Source organism: Phocoena sinus, chromosome 1 (assembly GCF_008692025.1).
Source record: "Phocoena sinus isolate mPhoSin1 chromosome 1, mPhoSin1.pri, whole genome shotgun sequence".
Taxonomy (NCBI): Eukaryota; Metazoa; Chordata; class Mammalia; order Artiodactyla; family Phocoenidae; genus Phocoena; species Phocoena sinus.
This window is the reverse complement of record NC_045763.1, coordinates 24,147,667-24,173,504: the sequence shown is the minus strand read 5'-3', so window position 1 is coordinate 24,173,504 and position 25,838 is coordinate 24,147,667.

The window sequence follows — 25,838 nt, the reverse complement described above, 5'->3', positions numbered from 1 at the left end:
CCACTTAGAGGGGAGAGAGTGACTGTGAATGATGCTGATACAGAGGAGATGAGAAGACTGTGTTCCAAAATGATAACATTTGAACTCCTGGATCCAGCTGTACCTGAAGCTATTGACTCCTGGATTTTTCAGGTGAATGAACCGACTAATTGCCCTTTTTATTTCTTTTATTTAAACGGATTTCAGTTGGTTTTGTCACTCCATTTGGAAGACTCTGAAGGATATTGCACACTCCTGGAGAAGGGCACAGAATGTGGGAAGGCTCTAAGGAGGGAAAGTAAAGAAGTTCCAACAATGCCAGTGAGGCTGAAGCAACGGGAAAGTGTGGTGAGTTCCTGTGTGTCAGAGATCAGAGGGACCAAAAGCCTCAGCATACTGGGAAAGTGGGGGGTGCATAGTGTAAGAGCTAGAAGGCTTGACATGCTTTAGAGTGGGGTCCTCTCCCAGCCTGCCCCCAATGTCATCCTCACTTATTTAACCCTCATTCCTGACTCACTCCATCCAAAGTTCTGAATCCAAGACCCAGAAAAGATAGTGTTTATAGGGACCATAAATGCCACTTAGTCCAATATCTTTTTTATTTTATTTTATTTTATTTTATTTTTTAGTTTATTTTATCAAATGATATATGAATATATTCTTTTGGTAAAAAGATACGATCCAGTAATGTGGGAAAAGCAAATAGCTTCATTTTACAGAATAGGAACAGTGGCCAGGTAGGTTATATAGCTCACCTAAAGTCATATAACAAGTTTGTCAGACATCTGGGGTCATGGAAACCTTCGGAATCCTTTCCATCTTATGTAAGAAAAAGATAACTTCTTAGCATTTACCATGTCCAGCCACTATGTTAAGCTCCTTACTTTCCTTGTTTTGATTCGGTCTTTACCACAACACTGTGAGGCAGCTACCATTATTTTCCTCATTTGATAGACAAGGCAGCTATGGCACAGAGGTTAAGTAAGTTGTTGACTTCCCCAGGGTCACTCAGCTGTGTCGTGCAGCCAAGACTTGAATTCAGGCAGTCTGGTTCCAGCGCCCATGCCTTCACTTCTGGCAGTAATGTATAGTTCGCAAGAGTAAATTTCCTTTAATAACCAGATCATTCTACCAAGAAGACAGAGGGAATTGAGTGGTCCCAGGACTCTGAAGAGGAAGGACCTCTAGCTGTATCAGAACTCTCCAGCGTGCTGAAAAGCAATCATTTGCTTCACTAGCTGGCACAGGATGTTACTCTTCCCCAGTCCATTTCTCAGCCTGAGTTCCGAGCCCAGCTCACAACTTAGTCCATTGATAATCTCACCTCCATCCCACCTGAGCAAAACCTGACTGAGGCTGCAAGCTGTGAAACTACTACAACTCCCCATCCATACACGCACGCACACACACGTATCTTGTAACAACCTCTGTCTTTATAGAATCTTGGTTCTCTTTAGGAAAGGGTTAGTTAGAATAGAATACAAGGAAGCCTTACTTAGGCCAAGAGTACCTTTTGTAATCATCAGACCCAATCCTTGTATCTTTGTTTATCATATTGATATAACTTGCATATGACAAAATATACAAATCTTAAGTGTATATTTGGTGGATTGTAAAAATAACCACAAATTCTTTCCCTTTCTATATCTACACTCATGATGTGGCATTTCAGATTCTCCCATCAAGAATGAATGTCTGTTTTTTCATCTCTTCAGTCTTCATTGTCCAATAGACCTGCTTTGACCAATGGGAACACTAGCAAGAAGTAAGCAAACAGATGCTTCAAAGTGCTTGGTGATACGGGCTTTCCTTCTCTTGTTGCACTTGGAGACATGGGAATGAACCTGAGCTAACGTGCTGGAGGGTGAGAGCCCAGATGGAGGAGAATGGAGGTGCCTCAGCTAATAGCTTGCCACCTACCAGATGTGTGAGCGAAGCCACCCCAGATCATTCGGCTGCAATCTGCAGTTCTAGCCAACCACAGACCCATGAGAATCAGCATCAGAGAGACACTGAGCTAGCCTTGACCTGATCAATTGCACAGACAGCCAATAGAATTGTGAGCTAAATAACTGACTGTTATTTACCACCAAATCTGAAGTTTGCTACATAGCAAAAGCTGATGCAATACCTCTATGAAGTTTTACAAATGTGCACACCTATGAAACCCCCACCCAGATCAAGATGTTGCACATTTCTAGTACCCCAGAAAGTTTCTTTGTTCCCCTTTCTGGTTAATGTCCCAGCCCTGAAAGATAACTCTTATTCTAACTTCTATGCTATAGGTTAGTCCCTATTAATAGAATCATAAAGCATTTTTTTGGTCTGATTTTTTTTGTTGTTTTTTGCTGACCATGTCTGTGATATTTATACATGTTTTGTGCATATTAATACTTTGTTCATGTTTTAAAAGTGTTGTGTAGTTCCACTTTTTTAATCTACCACAATTTATCATTCTCTCATAGATGAACATTTGGGTTGTTTTCTTTTATGACTACTGAAAGTAAAAATTTTATGAACACTTACAGGTACGTGATTTGTGGATACATGCACTAAATTCTCTTAGATACATACTGCTATGGGCTGAATTGTGTCCCCACCATCTCCAAATTTATATGTTGACCCCCCTAACCCACAGTACCTCAGAATGTGATTGTATTGAAGGTAGAATCTTTAAAGAGATGATTAAGTTAAAAAGAGGTCACATGGGTGGGCCCTAATCCAATATGACTTGTGTCTTTATATGAAGAGGAGATTAGGACAGACACACGCAGAGGGAAGACCATGTGAAGACAGCAGGAGAAGATGGCCACTTACAAGCCAAGGAGAGAGGCCTCAGAAGAAATCAACTCTGTTGAATCTTGACCTCCGACTTCTAGCCTCCAGAACTGTGAGAAAATACATGTCTGTTGTTTAAGCCACCCAGTCTGATATGTTGTTCCGGCAGCCCTAGCAAAAGAATATGGCCCATAATGTATGCTACAACAAACCAAGTGCTAGGTGCTAGGCTAAGAGCTTTACACATTTCACTGGATTTTCACAAAACCCTGGGAGAAAGATGCCATTAGGATCTCCAATGACAGATGACAAAACTGAGGCTCCAAGGGGTTTAACCAGTTGCCAGGGTTGTATAGTTAGTATTATTAGACTCCTTCATGATTAACTTATTACAGCTCAACACTAACTACACAATCCCTCGTGTGATTATTTGTTCAAAGTTGGTTTCTTTATTAGATGGTGAGTCCCGTGAGGGTGGGGAGTGCATCCATCTCGTTCACTGCTGTACCCCGGTGCCCACCACGGCACATACCATGACAACAGACTTGAACTCTTGGGGTCTCAACTCCTCCTACCACCTCCTGTGATTCCAGGGCTCTGTGATGGAAGAAGGGGAGGGGGGCTGCCAGGCAGGTCGCTTGCCTCTCTGCAGACAATTTAGGGAAGATAGTTTCCAGAAAGAGCAGCTGTGATTAACTCAAATGAACTGTAAAATTGTTTTTGGTTTAAAGGCTTTGCTTACTGAGGTATCGAGTGGTGGGAGGGGAGTGCGCAAGAGGGAGGGGCCCAGCGGCCTGGAGGGGCTGCCACTGCCCATTCTTTGGGCGTCAGTCTCTGGCCAAGTGTCCACCTAGTCCTACCCTAGGCTCTGGGCATTAGAAACAGCTCAGACCCAGGGTGGCCATGGGGAGCTCACAGCCCAGACCTGATGAGGGGATGGGGAAACTGGCAATTTCAGAACAATCAGACAAATGCTTGTGTAGGGGGAGCACAAGAGTACAGAGGAGTGGACCCTAGTCTGGGAGATGATGGGTGGGATGGGGAGAGTTGACATCATGCAAATGACCTGGGTTCAAATCCCAGCTCCACCACTTCCCAGACTAGTGACCTTGGCCAGGTGCTTCGTGTCTCTGAACTTCAGTTTCCTCTTCTGTAAAATGGGAATAATAATGATCCCCACAGAGGAGTTATATTAAATGAGATAATTATGCCCATAGCCCGGAGCATACACACCAGTTCAACACACCCGCTGTTAGCGTTGCCCACTGAGCAAAGCTGTAAGGAAGCTGGCGTCAGGCAGGGCCTGGGAAAGGGTGTTCTGGGAAGACGTACCAGCATGTACCAAGGCCTGCACACAGCTGTGTCTGTGGGGTCAGGGTGGGAGGCGGGGGTGGTGAGAGATGGCGCTGAGGAGGTCGGCGTGCAATCTGTGTGAATTGCTGGGATTTTAGTCCTCAGAGCAGTGGGAGCCATGGAAGGTCTTTGAGAGGGGGCGTGGCATGTTCATTTAAGCTGTAGACTGTGCACTGGAGTTGGAGAAGGGGGCCCGGTCCAGGACAGTGGGGCAGCTGTACAGCATCTGGGGAGAGAAGACGGTGCCCTGGACTACGTCGGGACAGTGCGGACAGGGGACAGAGGAGGGGAGAGACAGCAAGGTGGGCAGGGCAGGGCGTCCCCCTGGATGGGGCTCCAGGGAGGCAGCAGCCCAGGACGGCCCAGCTTTATGACTCTGCCAACAGATGGGGAGGTGGGTGCTCTGGCCAGGACCCGGGGATGGAGCAGTGTCTGGGGCCAGGGGCTCTCTGCCTTGGGCCCCTGCAGGTGGCAGTGCCCGGCCTGGGCCGTGGGGGGACAGGAATGACCAGACACTTCAGCCACCCTCTGCCCAGCATGGCCGGTCCTGCCACCCTCAGAACCGCCCAGACCCCGTTCTTCCAGCCGGAAGCTCCCTGAGCCCCGCAGCTGGCGTGGTCCAGCCTGGCCCTGCAGGCCGCCCTCTGCGGCGCTCAGCTGCTGCAGAAGGTGACCTTGGGCCAGTCCTGCTGTGCTTCTGTCCTCCTCGCCACGCCTCTTGGTAATGCAGGGAAAGCCCTGGGTCATCTCCTGGCAGAGAGAAAGGGTGCAGGAGGGTGAACCCCAGCACGGTCAGGACAGACCCGGGGCCGCTGAAGCCCAGACCAGGAGACAGTTGGGAACAGGGGCAGCCAGAGACACAGAGGGACTCAGTGACAGAGCAAGTGACAAGGAGAGAGAAGCAGAGAGAGGGGCGCCCAGGGCGAGGCCTTGGACCCAGCCCCACGCACGGCCCCTCCTCACCAGGCCAGACTTGTCGGGGGGCAGGGAGTCACCGGCCTCCAACGGCCCCCCTTCTCTGTAGTTCATATTCTCAGAGAAGAGAAATCAGTTTCCGTCCAATTAATCTAATTAGACGCAATCAAGTTGTGGAGATCTATGCAGCAGGGTGAGCGATTAGGAAAAATTACCTCCCCACAAAGAGTTTAGACCTAATTTTTGTTTCATAATCTAAAGACCAAATAGAAACAACTGAGTTCCTCACTGACCCTGGCCAAGAACTGGAAATTCTCTGGAGGGGGAAGGGCATCAGCCCAAAGCCAGGGTCCAGCTTCAGCCAGGATAAGCTCAGGGGACCTGCTGAGACAGGCACCCACAAGACCCGCCCTCACCCTAGGGGACAGCCACTGTCCACCTCAGGTCCCTGTCACACATCAGGTCACTCATACATGCCCACACCTTGGGACAAATGTGACTTTCACATGTGCACCCTGAGACTGTTAAACACTCAACTTAAGACCATCATGTACACTCAGAGGCAGGTGTGCACGTGCATGCGTGCACACACACACACACACACACACACACACGCACACACCATTTCACACAGGCGCACTGACAGTCAGGAACCCTGGCTAGTCCGGGTTAGTCCCAGCTCCGCTGCTAACTGGCTCTGTGAGCACTGGGCTCAGTTTCCCACGTGTAACAAGTGACTTAGACTTCATTTCTTAAGCCTCTTGAGATTGGGACAGCTTGGGATTTGACATCCTCTCTCTCAGCCTCTCCCTCCTTCTTTCAAATCCAGGCTGGCTGAGAACATAAAGCCTGGGAGGGGGCACCCAGGGGAGTTTATAAGGTGACCCTCCTCAGCAGGCAAGTCCTCCATCAGCAAAGCAGGGACTCACCCGAGCCTCCCCACGTGGCCCCAGAGCTGAGTCCAGTGCTGGGAGGGCACTAGGGCTTCACTGTCCCCGTGAGCAGACACGTCTGCGATGCACAGAGGCCGCCCGCTCTCACGCTGGGCCGCGTCGTTAGCAGCTCCAAGGGTGGGAGTTCCCAGCCAGCGCCAGTCCCGGGCCAGGCCTCACCCTCCCGGGCGGGCACCGCGGCACCACCTGCTTCTTGAATATTTCTCTGAGAATCAAGCTGGAGAGGGACCAACACCCGGGAGGCAAGGGGAAAGAGCATCTGGAGGCCGAAGGCTGAAGGTGGATTAATTTATGCCCTGAGGCTTCTCAGCTGGAGTGACGCCCTGGGGACATTTGGGGGAAGGGGGTGGACAGAGTCCCCAGGTGCAGGCACAGCCTGGAGTCAACAGAGGTGGGGAGCACGTCACTGAGGGTGACAGGGCCCAGCGTGTCCCTGAGGGGTGACATAAGAGTCTTGCCTTGCTGCCCCTGTCCCTCCCCCTCTCTGTACAGCTATGGCCGCCTGAGCCCCACTTGTGAGATCAGAAGGCTCCAGGCTCCAGGACCAATCCTGCCCCAGCTGAGGGGGTTTAAGGAGTTCCGGGGGCCGGTAAGGGGGCGGGGTTGGATCTGGAGTCTGGCCTGGTTTTGAGTCCCAGCCCCTGACTCACCGCCAGACCTTAGCAGCACCTCCCACCCACCCCCGTTCTCTGGGCATTGGGTTCCTCATCCTCCAACAGAGTGAGGGGCTTGCAGGGACCCCTCACAGGCTCCCAGTGTCCGGGGGATCTGAAGGAGCTCAGTGGACGTTTGTTCCCGTCCCTTCTGTGACCCTGAGGTGCCTGGCTCCAAGTCAGCACACAGTAAATATCAATTAACCTGGTGAGATGATGAAATGGGCTACTGTTTGTGTCTGGGCCTCACGGCACCAAAATCTAAAATGATGCTGGGAAACTGAACAACCAGGGAGCCAGCTGGGTGGAAGCATTGGGGGTTTGGCTGTCAATCTTGAAGGAGAACTTTCTGGAAGAGGCAGGCCTTGGGCTGGGTAGGACTTGGATAGAGGAGGGAAGGCGTGCTAGGAGGGAGGGGGGACTGCATGTGCAAAAGCAGGGAGGTGGGAAGGGGAGGGTCAGGGTGAGCCCTCTCTCTCCTGTGTGCTCCTGCCAGTGGTGTGATGGGTAAGAGTTTGGGTTTTGGAATCAGACAGACCTGGATATAACTTGCTTTTGGTGTGACCTTGGACAAGATCCCTTTACCACTCGGGGCCTCGTGTTGTCAGCTGTGAAGTGGGGGTACTGACACCCTGTCCTCACAGGGTTGCTGTGAGGCTGGTGCCGTGTATTGTGTGTGTGTGTGTGTGTGTGTGTGTGTGTGTGTGTGTGTGTGTAGGGTGGGGTGTGGTCCTGGCACAGTGCTGGGCTCCTGAGTGATTCTGGGTAACAGGGGCTCTCTCCTCTCTGTTAGCTCATCCAGGCCACCTGCTGTCCCCAGGGGTGGCCTCCCCACCTGGTCACATGTGACATGTGGTCCCAGCAGGGAGCAGGGACCTGGGTGGGGGCATGCACATATTACCCTTCTTAGGGAACCAGGCTCTACTTGCCATGAAACAGACCCTAGAACCTCAGAGCTGGCAGGCCCCTCCAGCCCCTCTGCCCTGTAGGAGCCTGACACAGAGAGGTTAAGGGAGTGGCCCAAAGTCACCCAGCTCCCAATGAGGGCCTTCCAGTGCTCTGCTCTGTAACTGGCCTGGGGGAGGTTCCTCTGTCTACAAACCCCTGAACTGAGTCACTCAGGGGCCAAGGCTTCCTCTTCTCTCTTCGTCCTCCCTCTGCCCTCTCATCCACCTGCTCCCTGGGCTGAGAAGAGCTGGAAATGGAACCCAAGGGTTCCCTGGGAGTCAAGGCCAGTGATCTGTAGACCCAAGTGGCCAAGGCCTGGGTCTGTGCTGGGAAGGGGAGGGTTAAGCTTTGAGCAGCCCTTCTTGGTTGGTGCTTAAGTTGCAGTTTCTAAAGACCATCAGAAGCTCCCTAGAGCAAATATTTTATCTCTTAATGATACTGTAGACGATTAAAGAAGGGCCCATCTCCCAGACAGCATTAAAGAGAGGCCATCCATTACCCAGCATGGTCTGGCCTGGCAGCTGGAATAACTTTCCTAAAGACATGCCCGGGTGAGGGAGGGATTCTTTCAGCTCTGTTATCAGCAAACTTGGCCAGGGCTCTGGTGGGAGAGGGTGGATACTCGGATACCAGGCTGAGAGGACATTGACACAGGCTGGGGTTTAGTCAACATGAGAAAGATCTCCCAGTCCCAGTGGACCACAAGCTGACAGCCATTCACCTCTATAGGTTATATTATTCTTAAAATGAGTTCAGTCAGGACCAGTGTCTCCTTTGGATTCACAGCAAGGCAGTCTTCTGGAGACTCAGCAGCAACAACCCCACATGGAGACTAATTCAAAACCTTCCCTTGTCAGTTTGGGCATGTGGTTCAAAGGCAGGTGGTATCCGGAACGAGCACTCGACTTGTGGTTAGAAGATGTGGGTTCAGTTTTGCCTGTGACCTTGACAAGTGACTTTGCTAACAATGACCACAAATGTCATTGCTTGAGCATTTATTGCCCAGCTTGTACCAGACACTTTCCATCTGCCCTTTCATTTCATCCTCTCTTGGAAGGCAGGTATTTCTACCCTCATTTTATATACAAAAGGACTGAGGCTCAAGAGACAGGTCAAGCTCACCCAGCAGCAGAGCTGGGATTCAAACCCACGTGTGTCTGCTCATGTTCCTTTCACTGTACTACACATGCCCTCTGAGCCTCTGTCTTCATCTGTAAAATGGGAGCGACAGTACGCACCCTGTATAGCTCACAAGGTAGTTGGTTAGTACCAGTGATGTGGAGGATGGGAAATGTGCCATGTACACAAGGAAGGTGCTGGACACATATGTGTACACATGTGCTCACACACACACAGCTGTCCACCAGGGGACACCAGTCAGTTACCATCCAGGGATGAGAAGTTACAGAAGCTTTTCTGTAATGAGCTTATTTTGTTGTCCACTGAGCTGTGATTAATTTAGCATCTAAAAGGCCCTATACCCAGCTTCTGAATGGATAAATTTCACAGTATGTATAAAAAAATCCAAAACGCCCATATCTTTGAGGCAGCAATTCTACCATCAGGAAACACAATCAGGGCTGAGCACTCAGGCTTACGTATAATAATGCTCACTGTAGAGTTACCGATAGCAGCCAATGTCTGGAAACAGACCGTCCAATAGAGGAACAGTTACATGATATAGTGTGTGTCCATGTGATGGAATATTATGCAGCCAACAAAAGTCATGGTGTAGAGCACAGTGCGTGATCTGGGAGTGAGAGAGCAGAGCCAACCACTGCATGGGCCATGTGACCCCCAAGGAGGCATTTCTCTTAGTAAGATGATGGGTGATTTCTATTTCTGCTGCTTACTTTTCTGCATGGAATCAATCTAGTTTTAAAATAGTTGAATAAGATGTACTGCACATCTCCCTAGCTCTAGACTGGGAACTGTGGAGGATAATTTCAGCTTTGCTGTGTACCCTGAGTCATCACCACCTCCCCTACATGTTCTAACCCTAGGGTGTCCCCCAAGACCCCTCACCCTACACCGCTCTCACTTGAAGTTCTGTCATCGACTTTCCAGTGTTTTCCAGTCTCCTGAGTGCCCCATGTTTCTTCTTGCTGGTGTCAGTGTTTCTGACCCTCTAATGCCCCAAAGTTCTATCTCTAACCTGTCATGGGTGGGGAACAAGATCACCAGGCATGTTAGAACCATGTCTGCATTAGTCCCTGATCTCTAAGTGAGGACATGAAGGGGGCACCTCTGTTTAAAAGTACAAAAAACTTGTGCTTTCAGACATGGCTCGTGTAACCTGCATTTTGGTAATTCTAGGGCTTTCTGAGTTTTCCTGTTGCATTCCAGATAGCTGAAGCTTGCCAGATGCTTGATTCCTGGATAAGTGAGGCGTGGCTGAGTATGAACATACAGCTGTAGTTCATTCTTATATATTTGCTTATTCAATCAGCTAATATTTATTTGGAGCCCTACTCTGTGCCAGGAACAATTCTAGATCCTGGAGATATAACAGTGGAAAAGATAGACCTTGGGGGAAGACAAAAAAATATGTAAATAGATGAAATTATGTGTTTCAGATAGTGATGATAACTATAAAGGAGCTAAAGCAGAGTCATACAGCAGAGAAGGGCCAGTGTGAGTTGGGGGCAGTCAGGCTCCAGAAAGGCAGTCTATTGCACGGGTATTATTACTCCGCTCTGTGACAGGCTCCCTGCCGGGCAGGCAGCTGGGTGAGGTTGCACTGACACAGGCTCTGGGCACAGACACAGCTGGGTCTGCTCCCTATCTGTGCAGCCACCCCAGTGGACAGAAAGCCTCTCCTTCCCTGGTGTCCGGCAAAACTCCCAGAGCTGACGCTCGTTCACTCTGATTGGCCCATTGTAGGTCACATGACCCCTTCTAAACTAATCACTGGCCTGTGGCTGCAGCCCTGCTATTGGCGAGGCTTGGTCAGGTTGCCCATGCTGGTAGCCAGGCAATGAGGCAGTCTCATTCGGACCGTTTTGACCGATGGTAGGGGAGGGTGGCTCCCAATAGAAAATTGGTGCCACATCTTCTTTATCTGTTCCTCTGTTGATTGACGTTTAGGTTGTTTCCATGTCGTGGTTATTGTAAATAGTGCTGCAATAAACTTTGGGGTGCATGTGTCTTTTTGAATTATGGTTTTCTCTGGGTATATGCCCAGTAGTGGCTTTGCTGGGTCACATGGTAGTTCTATTTTTAGTTTTTTAAGGAACCTCTATTGGGATTGACATATGTACACTATTGATACTACGTATAAAATAGATAACTAATGAGAACCTACTGTATAGCACAGGGAACTCTACTCAGTGCTCTGTGGTGACCTAAATGGGAAGGAAATCCAAAAAAGAGGGGGTATATGTATACGTATAGCTGATTCACTTTGCTGTACAGTAGAAACTAACACAACATTGTAAAGCAACTATACTCCAATAAAAATTTAAAAAAAAAAAAAGAAAATTGGTGCCTATGACAGAATAGGGCAGAAGACCTCCTCGGGAACACAGCTGCACCATTTCTCTCTTTCTTCCTCCTCATCAAACATTCCCTTCTTCATCCAATCATTCCCCTTAGCATACAGAGTGCAAACATTTCTCCCACTTAAAAGAGAAATAAACTTCCCCTTGACCCTTTGCTCTCCTCCTCTCTCGAACCTGACTGAGTTGTGTCCATACCCATTCACTTAAGCAGCTCTTGTCATGGCTCCAAGTGACCTCCTTGTTGGATCCAGTGGACAAGTCTCAGTCCTCATCTTGAGCACATAATTGTAATAGGGAAGAACAAATCTGACCCCATACTGGATCTGTTTCTTTTACTTTAACCTTTGTATTCTGTTGCTTTTGCTCCAAGAATGTTGCCTATAGCCTGACATATACAGGACAGCCCATTCTCAAGGCTCTGACCTTTTCCATTCATACAGAGATAAAAAGTGGCAGAACATATATGTATAGCTGAATCACTTTGCTGTACACCTGAGACTAACACAGCATTGTAAATTAACTATACTTCAATTAAAAAAATGGTAAAAAAAGAAAAGAAAAGAAAAGAAAAAGTTGCAGAACAGAGAATAACATTCGTCTTGTTGGAGGTTTATAGGAACATTGTGACTGGACCTACGTGGACAGCTGAAAGAACTCCAGCACCAAGAAGTTCGCAGCAACCAACCACACCCCCTCCCCTTTTAGTATAAAAGAAGCCTGAATTCTAACTTGGGTAAGATGGTTCTTTGGAACACTAGTCCACTCTCTTCTCGATCTGCTGGCTTTCCAAGTAAAGTTGCTCTTCGTTGCCCCAACACCTCATCTCTTGATTTGTTGTCCTGTTGTGTGGTGAGCAGTATGACCTCGGACTCGGTGACATAATCACTCCTGCCTCCTTTCCTTCCAGGACACCACACCCTTTCAGTTTTCCTCCCACCTTGCTGGCCTCGACTTCTGTCTCTTCTGCTGATTTCTCCACATTTCCCACTCCCTAAATGTTGGGAGACGGGGTGAGGGTGGGTTTTTAAATGATCTGCAAAGTTCTAAGCAGTCTGAATGCTCATAACCCTTTTCTCCTGCTCTCAGCTTAATGCCTCTGCTCTGGCCACACTGTGCTCTCACTGTTCCTCCAACAGCCAGAAACGCTCTCACCTCAGGGCCTTTGCGCTTGCTGTTCCCTCTTCCCCAAATATCTTTGAGGTTCGCTCTTTTCAGCATTTGTTCACAATGTCACCTTTCCTGACCTTACTATTTAAAAAATGCAGACTCCTCCTTACACAAAATATTTTTAAGGTTTTCTTGAGGTCCTTCTGAGCTTTCCAGCTGACAGCATGGACTGCTGTAGTCAGCAACAAGATGACTGGCAATCTTTTCTCTCATGGCAACTTTATCCTATTGTTACATATTTTATTAAACATTTTGTCAGGAAGTCCATTTCTATACTCTTTTTGTACTATATTTAATGGTTTTTAAAGATAATATATTTATAGAAATAAAGATAAAAAGAAACATCCTTAAGAAAACCCTGCAGTATCCTCATTCCTTTACTCCGTTTACACCATTGTACATACTATGTATTTGACCTACTGGTCTAGTGCCTGCCCCCTCCACTGAATATAATAAGAGAAGAGATATTCTCTTTTTGTTCACTGCTGACTCCCCAGCACATAGGACAGAGTTCAGAACATAGTAGGTACTCTATAGTATTGGTTCAAAGAATGTATGAATGCCCCAAATATATATCTTCCTTTATAAAGAGCTAGAAATATACAGCTAAGGAGGTTGCAGACCTACAAGCAGGCTTTATTCCTAAAGAGGTTACCTGGGGATAGGATAGGCTGGGTGTAAAGACCAGAAGCCAGTAAAAGCCAGACATTGCGGGGAGAGGCTGGCAGGAGAAAGGTGGGAGCAGCATTGCATTCCTGGTTCAGGGGTTGGTCTGTAGGCAATAACGCATGGGTATCTCTACTGAGGGAGAAGAGAAGGGACGCACATTTGGTGAGCACCTATTGTGTTGCACATTCCTTAGCCTTCACCACAACCCTAGAAGGTGGGAATTATTAGCACTTCTACAGCTGAGTAAAGAAAGGCTCAGAGAGACAAAGCAAGATAATGGTCAGACAACCTCTTGGTTATACAATCACATTGATTTGCTTTTACGTTGTCTTGATTCAGGTAGGTTTAAGGTGGCTATCAAAGTTATATATTAAGCTTATGAATGTTGACCCTGGAAGAGTAGCTTGTATTGGGCCAATGATAAACTCTAGACAAAATGTTTATAAAAATGAAAGGACTACTATTTGAAGGGAATAAAGAGCAACCAAAATTTGGCAGAGACTGGAGGGGCTATGACCCTTCCTAGCAGTGAAGCGTGCTGGGTGAGATCCATGGTTAGATTTTTTCCCCCCTGAGGGTACTCCACTGTCCATGAAAGAAAGCTGAGTGGGAGAAGATATTTGCAAATAATATGTCTGACAAAGGGTTATTATCCAAAATATATAAAGAATTCATACAATTCAAAAACAAACAACCTAATTAAAAAAAAAGAGGGAGGGGATATATGTATACATATAGCTGACTTACTTCATTGTACAGCAGAAACTAATGCAACATTTTAAAGCAATTATACTCCAATTAAAAAAAAATAGAAACTTCAAAAAAAAAAGTGGGAAGAGGATCTGAATAGACATTTTTCCAAAGAAAATAGACAGATGGCCAACAGGTGCACGAAGAGCTGTTCAAAGTCAGGCAAAGGCAAATCAAAACCACAATGAGATACCACTCCACACCTGCTAGAATGGCCATCATCAGAAAGATAAGAAATACCAAATGTTAGAGAGGATGTGGAGAAAAGGCAACCCTCATTCACTGTTGGTGGCACTGTAAACTGGTGCAGCCACTATGGAAGTTTTTGAGATTCCTCAAAAAATTAATAATAAAACTACCATATGACCCAGAAATTCCCCTTCGGGGTATTTATCTGAAGAATATGAAAACACTAATTCAAAATGATATATGCACCCATATGTTCATTGCAGTATTATTTACAATAGCCAAAATATGGAAACAACCCAAGTGCCCATTAATGGATGAATGTATAAAAATGATGTGGTGTATACACAATGGAGTACTACTTAGCAATACAAAAGAATGAAATCCTGCCATCTGTGAAAACATGGATGGACCTTGAAGGTGTTATGCTGAGTGAAATAAGTCAGATGGAGAAAAACAAATACCATATGATTTCACTCATATGTGGAGTCTAAAAGACAAAACAAATGCACAAACAAAATCAAATAAAAGCAAACTCAGAGATCAGATTAGTGGTTACCAGAGGGAAAGGGGGTTGGGGGTGGGCAAAATGAGTGAAGGGGGTCAACTGTACGGTGATGGATGATAACTAGACTTGTGGTAGAGATCACTTTGTAGTGTATACAGATGTCAAATTACAATGCTGTGCACTTGAAACTTATATAGTAAAAAGGATTGAATTAATTAATAAATTGTGGAAAAGATGCAAATCTCTTGGGCAGAAGAATTCCCATACTTTACGTAGATCTCTTCGACCTCAAGAACTGGAGCATAACTCCCCACTCAAGTGTGGGCTGCACACAGTGACTTCCTTCCAAAGAGTATAGTGTGGAAAGGGTGGGGGGAATAACTTTATAGTAGAGAAACCTGACAAACGCTACATCAGCCAGGAGATAACGGCTAACTTCAAGAGTCATAAATCACGTTGATACTTGTACCCTTGATATGATATGAGTGGTCCCTTACCCCTGTGCCCTTTCTCCTGCAAATCCATTATCCCCACCCCACCCTGGCTAATCGTTAGAAAAACATCAGACAAATTCTAATAGAAGGCCATCCAACAATATACTTGATCAGTACTCTTCAAAATTTTCAAGGTCATCAAAAAGAAGGAAAGTCTGAGAAACTGTCACAGCCAAGAGGAGTCTAAGGAGACATGACAGCTAAATGTAGTGTGGCATCCTGGATGGGATCATGAAACAGAAAAGAACATTAGGTAAAAACTAATAAAATCTGAATAAACTATGGACTTTAGTTAATAATTATGCATCAATATTAGTCCATTAGTTAAAAGAAGTTTACAAGACTAATGTAAGATGTTAACAGGGAAAGCTGTGTATGTGTAAAAAATATTGAAAATAAACAGACCCTCAGCAAACTGTGAGATGAATGAAAGAATGGAAGAAAAAAGCAAACACTTGAGAAAATATTAGAAAAATAATTTCAAAAGTTGATAAAAGTAACTCTTGAGATTGGGAATCTCAGGAAATCTCAAGCAGGGTAATTATAAAGAAAGTCATAGCTAGACCCATCACAGCCAAACTGCTGCAATCCCAAGATTAAGAAAAGATTGTAAGGATAGTTAGAGGGCAGGAAACATATTAATACTGGGGAACAAGAATAATAACAAAAGCTGATTTTATTTCAGATAAATGGATGCCTCAAGACAATGTAACATTTTTAAAGTTCTGGAAGGAAAAAAAACCCAAAAACTTTTAACCTAGGATTTTTTTTTTTATCCAGCAAAAACTCCTAAAACAGAAGGTGAATTCAAAACATTTTCAGATAAATGAAAGATGATAATATTTATTGTTAGCAGACCCACACTACAAAATATCCTAAATGAAGTTCTTCAGTCTAAAGGGAAATAATATCAGATGAAATTTCAGATCTACCCCAAATAGGGAAAAGCACTGGAAATGGTAAATATAAATACGTTTTTCTCTTCAATTATTTCAGTTAGTAAATGGTCTAGAGAATCAATAATAACAATGTATTGTGGAGTTTACAACACAGGGAGAAATAAAATATATGACAATAATAGCTAGTGAATGAGAGTGAGTATAAATGGAACTGCATTGTTATAATGTTCTTATATAAACAAAGTAGTATAGTGTTAAGTTAGACTGAGAGAAGTTAAGGATGCATACCGATCAGTGAACTGACATGCACAAGTGAGCCCAAGGGGAAAACAATATATTGTAATCATTAAAGCAAATACTAAGAATTACATGAAGAAGCATAATTAAAACACCATTAAAGGAAATAGATTAGAATTCTAAAACATACTCAGTTAACTCAAAAGGAGACAGGAAAGGAGAAACAGAGAATCCAAGAACAAATAAGTCCAATAGAAAACAAACAAACAAAAACAGGTGATACAGCCAGCACAGACACAATACTTAAGATAAACGTCAGAGATTCTCAGATTACTTAAAAAAGCAAGACCCAACTATATGATGAATACAAAACATACACATTAAATATAAAGGCACAGACAGGCTGATAGCAAAGAAGATGGAAAATGATATGCTAAGCATAAGAAAGCGTATATGAATAAATAATAACGTCAGAGAAAGTAGATTTCAAGACAAAGAGCATGTAAGAGATAAAGAGGATCATATCCAAAGATTTCAGTTTATCAAGAAGAAATGTGCTGTGGACTGAACTGCGTTCTCCCCCCAATATAAGCCCTGTTGAAGCCCTAACCCCCAATGTGACTGCATTGGAGATAGGGCCTATAGGGAGGTAATTAGGGTTAAATGAGGTCAAAAGGGTGGGGCCTTGATTCAATAGGATTAGTGTCTAATGAGAAGAGGTACCAGAGAGCTCATTCTCTCTCTCCACCATGGGAGGACACAGTAAGAAGGTAGCCATCTGCAAGCAATGAAGAGAGCCGTCACCAGGAAGTGAATTGGCTGGCACCGTGATTTACGACTCCCCAACCTCTGTTGTCTAAGTCACCCACTCTATATTTTGTTATAGCAAACTGAACTAAGACAATATGAGAAAAATGAAGGGAAATATAAATTACTAGTATCAGGAATGGTAAAGGAGATATCACTACAGATTATATGAACATTAAAATGGTAATAGGGAATAGTATGAACAGCTTTATGCCAACAAATTCAAGAACTTAGACAAACTCAAAAAATTTCTTGAGATATAAAACTTATCAAAACTAACAGAAGAAGAAATAGAAGCTCTGAATAGCCCTATATCTAATATTTAAATTGAATTCATAATTTAAAGTCTTTTCCACAAAAACTTCTGGCCCAACTGTCAATTCTACCCAACTTTTAAGACATGAATAATATTAATTTTCCACCAATTCTTTCAGATAATAGAAGAGGAGGGGACATTTCACAATTCATTTTGAGGCCAGTGTAACCCCATCATCAAACTCCAATGAGGGCATTAAAAGAAAGAAAATTAACTCAAGCACATGAATGCAAAATGACTAAAAATATCAACACATAAAATCTAGAAGTACATAAAAAGAATAGTACATTCTGGCCAAGTAGAATTTATTACAAGAATGTAAGACTGGTTCAACATCAGAAAATTAGAGTAATTCACCACATTAGTATGACAAAGGAGAAAAGCATATGATCATCTCAGTAAATGCCAAGAAACTATCTGAAAAAATCAACTCTCATTCATAACAAAAACTGTCAGCAAACTAGAAATAGCAGGAAATTTCCAGTCTTTTAAAGGGCCTCTATATAAGATCTACAGTTGACATATAGTGAGGGATAGTGGTGAAAGGCTGAACGCATTCCCTCATCAGGAACAAGTCATGATGTATATTATCATCACTTCTACGCAACATTGTATTGGAGGTTCTAGTTAGTTCAATAAGGCAAGAAAAAGAAATAAAAGGCTTGAAGTTTGGAAAGGATAAGTTAAAACTCTTATTACTTATAGGTGACACACATGTTTTATGGAAAATCCTAAGGATCTACAAAAACTGCTAGTGATTTTAACAAATAGCAGGATGCAACTATAAGGAAAACCATAGAACTATAAGTGAATTTAACAAGCTGCAGGTATGAAAGTATCAGACTCAATTGTTTTCTCCATGTCAGAGGTTGGCAAACTATGGCCTGTGAGCCAAATCTAGCCTGCCACCTGCTTTTTGTATTTTTAATTCTTGAGCCTGTGAGCCAAGAATGCTTTAAAGTTTTTAAATAGTTGAAAACCATCCAAAACAATAAAAATATTTGTGACATGTAAAATTATACAAAAATAAAATTTCAGTGTCTATAAGTAAAATTTTATTTGGAACACAGCCAAAGCTCATTTGCTTATGTGTTGTCTACGGCTACTAACATGCTACAATGGCAGAGTTAAGTAGCTGTGACAGAAAGTGTATGATCTGCAAAGCCTAAAATACTTACGCTCTGGCCCTTTACAGAAAGAGTTTGCTGAATCCTGCTCCCTACTAAAACCAAACAATTGTTTAAAAAGTTAAGGGGCTTCCCTGGTGGCGCAGTAGTTGAGAGTCTACCTGCCGATGCAGGGGACACGGGTTCGTGCCCCGGTCCGGGAGGATCCCACATGCCGCAGAGCGGCTGGGCCCGTGAGCCATGGCCGCTGAGTCTGTGCGTCCGGAGCCTGTGCTCCGCAACGGGAGAGGTCACAGCAGTGAGAGGCCTGCGTACCGCAAAAAAAAAAAAAAAAAAAGTTAAATTACAGTACTGCTTGATTCAATAGCATCAAACACACAATATTTAAGGATTTTTTAATGTGCAAGACCTTTATACTGAAGTCTATAAATTATTTCACAAGAAAATTAAAGACAAACAGAAAGACATATACTGTTAATGAATTAGAAAATAATACTGTTAAGATGTTAATTACCCTCACATTGAAACTTTGATTTAACACCCACCCACCCCCCCCCACACACACACACGCAAATTTGTTTGTTGTGTTTTTTTTTTTTTTTGGTAGAAATCAACAAGATGTTTCTAAAATCATGTGCAGGTACAATAAACCTAGACTAGCCAAAATAATCTTTAAAAAGAATTTGACGGACATATAATATCTGATTTAAAAACCATGAAGTTAATAATCAAGAAAAAGCAAGAATAGAAACGGATCAATGAAGTAGAATAGAAAGACCCAAAGTAAACCCACACACATATGTTGTCTAAGACTGAGAGATATTTCAGTAGGAGAAGGACCAACTTTTCAACAAATGGTGCTGTAATAACTGTTTCTATACATAAAAAATGATTAACCTAGACCCTTAACTTACACCTTATATAGAAATGAATTTGAGATGACCTATAGATGTAAACTTAGAGTAAAAAAAAAAACAAGATAAGAGAAAATCTTAGGCAAATATCTTTGTGATCTTGGGTGTAGACCAAGATTTCTTAAGACAGAGACAAAACAGCATTATCCATAATAGCCATAAAAATGGTAAATTGCAGTTCATCAGCATAAGAACCTTTGGCCTTCAAAATATATCATTAAGCATAAAATAAAAGCAAGTCACAGATTGGGAAAAATAATCACAATACCTATATCTGACAAAGGATTTATACCCAGAATATGTAAAGAAGTTTCACAAATCAATCATGAAAAGTAAAACTCCATAAAAATCGTCAAAAACTTAAACACACACTTCACATTAGAAGAGAAACCAATGGCCAAAGCACACAAGGAAAATGCTTGAAATTACTAGTTATCAGGGATCTGCATTATGGGTAAAATTAAAAAGACTGACAATATTAAGTGTGGGTGAGGAATATGGAGTAAATGGAAATGGTACACATTTCTGGAGGGAATGCAAAATAATACTGTCACTAGAATGAAAACAGCTTGTCAGTTTGTTATAATGTAAAATATATACCCACTCTACGTCCTAGAAATTCCACTTTTAAGGACCCTTTTAAGTAATGAAAACTTTGGTCTATAAATAGACTATATAAGTATTTGAAGAGCAACTTTATTCATAATCGCCCCGGACTGGAATGAACTCAGCTGTTCATCAACAGGTTAATGGATAAACAAATTGTGGTATATCCACATAATGGACTAACAATGAGCAATAATCAAGAATAACCTGTTGGTCAACACAAATGTAGATTAATCTCAAAAACATTACGTTGAGCAAAAGACCCTAGATACCTTCCATGGGATTCCATTCATATGAAATTGTAGAGCATGCAAAATTAATCTCCTTGGCAGAATGGGGCTGGGGTAGAGATTGACTGTAATTGAGCATAAGCGATATTATTGAGGTAGTGGAAATGAGATACCTTCATAGGATGTTGGGTAGATGGATGTATGCAAAATTTCTGTACACATACATACAAATTAGGGAAAGGGGCACCATTAACTTGCTGACCTATCCATCTACCGCTCTCTCCTCCTCACTCTCCTTTGCCCATCACAGCCCTGCTCTCCCCGAATATCTCTCAAATCTCCCATTCTATCCATCCCACTGCTGCTGCTCTTGAGTAATCAGTGCCGAGTTTGGGTTCCTCCAAAACAGCAGCTGGTTTATGTGGGAGGTGATCTCAGGAGGCACAGTGAGGAGGGGGCAGGGGTTGGAGGGAGGAAAGCCCTAAAGGCTGAATCAGAGAGCAGGTCATACTGTGGGCTCAGCCCTGCTGGAGGCCCTCTGAGGAAGTGCCTCAGACATGTCCCTCAGAGGGAAGCTGGGTATTTGCCTTCTCACTTCCATCTCTCCCTGGTTGATAGTTTCCCCTGGGGTATTAATCCCCTGGCACTTCCAGGCTGCCCTTGCCATGGTTGGTCAAACCCCCAGGACACTGGAGAACCCCCAGGTGGAGAAGCAGAGGGAAGCAGGGCCTGACGGGGGAGCGGTCATTGCACTGGGAACCGCCCACTACAGGTGCAGGTGAGCCCAGAGCTGGCCCAGGGGACACGGGGCAGGATATCCAGACCTTTTGCCACAGCCATCATCCCTCACCTGGGGGACTACCTTAGCCTCCCCCCATTTCTCGGCTATCAGCCGTGTCCCTCCCATCCATCCCCTAAGGCAGTTGGAGGGCCTCCCAAAAGGCAACTCCTGCCTAAATCCCTTCAAGCGCTCCTCTTGGCTTTTGGGAAAAGAACCCAAATCCTTACTTCTGCTTCAGGGATTGGATCTGGTGTGACTCATGTCCCAAGCGCACCTGCAAAACAGCCAACAGGGAGACTTTCAACTCCACAGACACCCCAGGAATTGAATCCTGGTGTATCCAGTAAGCCAGACAGCCACTGCCCTCCTCCCTCTCTCCCTCCCTCCCTCCCTCCCTCCCTCCCTCCCTCCCTCTCCTAGTCCCCTGGGGCTCCTGGCTGGAGCATCGGTGCAATTCCAGAGCTCCAGGGCACTGAGGCTCCCACCTGGGAATAACACCTTCCTAAGGACGGACCTGTTGCTGCTCACCCAGCTGCGCTGTTATCACTGGCTCCCCTCGGTTAACTGTTAACCGCCAAACTCTATCTCTGCTCCAACCAGCAAAGCAACCCCAACTTCATGCTGAATGCATAATTTGCTGCAAATTAAACTTAATGAGACTAGAATAATTATGTTGACTTTTTAAAGTACTTAAAGATAAACAAACACATCATTAGATATTTTTGAATATAAACTTTTCCCGTTATTTTCCGAGGGAGACAGAGAGAGGAAGCTGAGGCAGGAGAATCAGAGATACAATGTTGAAGAAGGGGGGCAGGAGACCTCAGAAACCCATCTGAGGATATGTTCAGACCCCTTGTAGGGAGTGGAATCCAGGCCAGCTTTCCATGAAGGCAATTTCATAATATGTATCCAAAGCCTTAAAAAAATCCATACCCTCTGACCTGGTGAGACCATGAATCTGTCATAACGAAATAATCAGAGATGGAGACAAAGATCTATCTGCAGGACTAGTCATCCCAGCATCATTTATAACAGCCAAATTTAGCTGGAAACCATCTAACTGCCTCCCAATGGGGAATTAACTACGTCAGTTACAGAATAGCCCATGTACTGGACTGGACTGGACTGGCCGTTAAAAATGAGACCTTCAAAAAATAGCTCATGCTGGGAAAATGCTTATAAAAATAAATGCAGGAAATAAAAGCTGCATATAAAACTGGACATATAGTAAATTCCTAAGTTTGCTAATATAAGCAAAGGAAAAATAATACCCAGAAGGACGTATGCAAAAATACCAACAGATGTTATCTCTGCACGGGGGATTATAAAAGATTTTGATTTTCTTAATTTTTATATGTTTGAAAAATTTCGGCCATGAGCCTCTATTGCTAAAATATAACTTTTAATTTGTTTTAGAATGGAGGTAGTCATACAAGGATCTTTACAGCTCCCTTTCCCACAAGGAGACTTCCCGGATTCAGCTCTGGGGCTAGGGTTCTAATCTCTGCATCTCTAGGTCCTTATTTAAATCTTCTAGCTGTGGGGCGGGACCCAGGTTTTAGGTTGTCACTCAGAATCCTGTTTCCTCTTCTTTAGTAACAGAATACCAGTGCTGCTGGGAATGGATAGGTAGGTCTCCTGCTTAAAAGCTGTATTTACTAGTTCCCACCCCTCCCCTTTCATTGGTATGGCCAGTGGAATATGAATAGAAGTGTTAAGTGTGATTTCTAGGAAAGCTGTTTGATGGGAGCTTAGCAGTTGGAGAAACACTTTTGGCTCCTTTGTCCTCTCCCTTCCTTTGTCTTCCTATCTGGAATGCTGCAATAATTTCCGGAGCTTCAGCAGCCATCATATAGCCAATAGGCAACTTTTAGATATGAGGTGATGTACTGGTAAAGGAAAGACAAACAAGACAAAGAAGGAGACAGGGACACTGACAAAATATGTGGAGCTAACAAAGCAAACTGGGAGCTCCTATGCCCCAAATTCTCTTAAACAAGAGCAAAATAATAATCTTCAATTTGTTTAAGCGACTGTTGTTCAGATCCTTGTTACTGGCAGCTGAATTCCTAAAAAATACACTGGGGACAGTCAAGGATGGCAGAGATATGGCAAAACTCTAGCTACTCCATAGAGATCTCAATGAAATTGTTAAGGAAATAGCAGCTTCTCTTGGAACAAGGCACAATAAGCCTGGGCTAAGATGAACTGAGCAGTGAAATCTGTAAATAGAAATAATACTTATAAAATAATACTTAGTGGGATCAAGCTGGTCTTGGTTACTGGACTATGTACCTGCAAATGTACATCAGCCTCACGTAGCAAGAAGGGGTTTTGTTGTTAGGACAATGGGGCCAGGAGGGTTGGTGCTGATTACTTATGAGAACATTGAGCCAATAGATAAAGTATGGTGAAGTTGAGAGTGAAACTGGAAGTCGGGAGACCTGGACTTTTCTTGGGACCTTAAGAAAGTCATCCTCCCTTTCTGGGCTGTTTCTCATCTATTAATGGGGAAGGATGGTCAGACCAGAGCATCTAAGGTTTTTCATGACTCCAAGGATCTCTGACCGTAACCTGGGCTGGATGATTATAATGTGGATGAGTAGGAAATGTCAGCAGAGGAGAGAGTCTTTGCCCCTCCCCATATACACCCCACCCCCACTTACCTTCAGCCTCCTCTCTGGTTCCCAGAGCTGCCCAGAATGTGGGAGGCACAAGGTCAAGCACAGATTGGGTCAGGGCTTCCTGGCTCAGAATCTGAGCCTGTTGCTGTTTCTACTGCTCCTTCTGGGCTAGTGAATTCCCGGGGAGGAAGTCAGTAGAGAGTGTGATGATGTCAACAGACAGACATTGCCCTGCCTGACAGTCATAGCCACCTTATAGGGCTTTTTCTCATCACATTTTAGAGTTGGAAGATACCTTAGTGGTCTCTAGTCCATCCCCTTCCTTGATGCTTAAATTCCTTTTTCAACAACCATCACCAGCTTGCACAATAGTACCATCGTCATTGATAACATCTTCATCATCTTTATCACCAAAACAATCGTCATCACCAGACCCATCATCACTGTCGCCATCATTACCACTATCTCATCATTGCTATCTCATCATCATCACTATCGTCGTCATCATCATTATCACTGACATTTATTGAGTACCTTTTTTGTGCCAGGCAAGATACTGGGTGCTTTACGTACTTGATTGCACCAAATTTTCATGATAATCCAATTAGTTAGGAATTTATAGATGAAGAAATCAAGCTCAGAAAGGTGAAGTGCCCAAGACAACGCAATAATAAGCAGAGGAGAGAGGATTTGGATCCAGGTCTATCTGATCACAAAGGCTAATCTCTGTCCCCTGTACCTTGCAGCCCTGAGAGCTGGCCTCTGCTATGTACCTCCAGTGGTAAAGAGGTCACTGTCCCCACCAGGAAGGATGCTCCATCTTGAGTCAGCATCCCTTATCAGAGGGAAATCGGCTTTCCCGTGACCTTACCCATTGGTCCTGGTTCTGCCCTTCTGAGCTATGCAGAAAGGGGCTGACCTCTGATTCATGTGATAGCCCTTCTGATGTTTGAGGGCAGCTTTCGTCCTTACTTTCACCTCTTCTTTTTAAGAATGAGCACCTGATTCCTTCAAGAGCTCCTCAGTGAGGGCACCCTTTACACACTTCTCTGGCTCCCTGGTCCACCTGAGCTTGTACAAACCCCTCCTCCGTGGTCTTCCTGCTTCCACTCTTGCTCCCTATTCCTCTTCTCCACCCAGAAGCCAAGTGATCTTTTAGGATAATCAGATCATGTCACTCTCATATTTAAAACTCTGCAATTAATTCCCTCTACATTAAAAAGAAAATCCAAAGTCTCCCGTGGTCTATAGACCCTAAATGATCTTCCTCCTGCTGACTCCTCACACCTCATCTCCTACCCACTGTTGCTCTGTTCCAGCCACACTGGCCTCTCTGCTCTTCCTTGAGCACATAATGCTCATTCCTGCTTCAGGAGAGCATTCTTTTGACTGTTATCAGCAAGCTTCACTCCTTCAATTTATTCAAGTCTTTGCTCAACTGCCACCTCCTCCAAGAAGACTTCCCCGATCACCCTCTCTAATACAGCCTTCTCATCCCTAGTCCCTTTTCATTCACTATTTTCTTTCATACAATGTATCACTGCTTGATACATACTTATTTAATATCTGTCTTCCCAACTGGAATACAAATTCCATGAAAGCAAGGATATTGCCAATTTTCTTCACCCCTCTATCTCCAGGGTCAAGAAGAGGGCCCAGAACATAATAGGATCCTTATTAAACTATTAAATGAATGAATGAATCCATGTGACCTTGTTCCCCTGCCTTTTTCAGACCGGAGGCCCTTCTTTTAGACAAAGTTCAGCTTATCCATGACCTTCTACATTTGTTCCTCAGAATGGCAGAAGAGTCTGAGCCTCCCAGCTGAACAGGACTCTCACCTCCCTTTTGCTAGACTCCATACCTCTATTAACATGGTCTAAAAGACAGAAGATGTGCACAGAAGAGTGTTCGCTTTGGAATCAGAAAGATTGAAGTTCAAATCTCAGCTCTGCCATTTAGTTCTGTATTATTTAGCTTTTCTAAGCTTCAATTTCTTCTTGTGTAAAATGGCACCAATCATACCAACCTTGCAAGCGTCTTGTGAAGATACAGATTATGTGAGCACACAGTGCAGAGTAAGCGTTCAGTAAATGTTCAGAAGCAAAGATAATTTTATCTCTTGATAAAATTATTTTCATTGTTACCAATATTATTATTGTTGCTCTTATTAAGCTAGCCAGGTTTGGGGACCCTCCATCTCATCAGAAGAGCCTTGGTTGGGACCAGACTGGACTGGAGGTGGGGGAGGAGTGAAGGGACCAGTGACATAAGAGACACATCATCTCGCGGGTTCACACTGAGCTCCCTGTCAGCTCCCATCAAAGCCTGTCTCTTTCTTCTGTACCTGAACCATTGATTTGTTTTTCTCATCTCAGCTCAGAGCTTCACACTGCATGCTAAACTCACATTTACATATGGAATCCCTCCCTGTGAGTCTC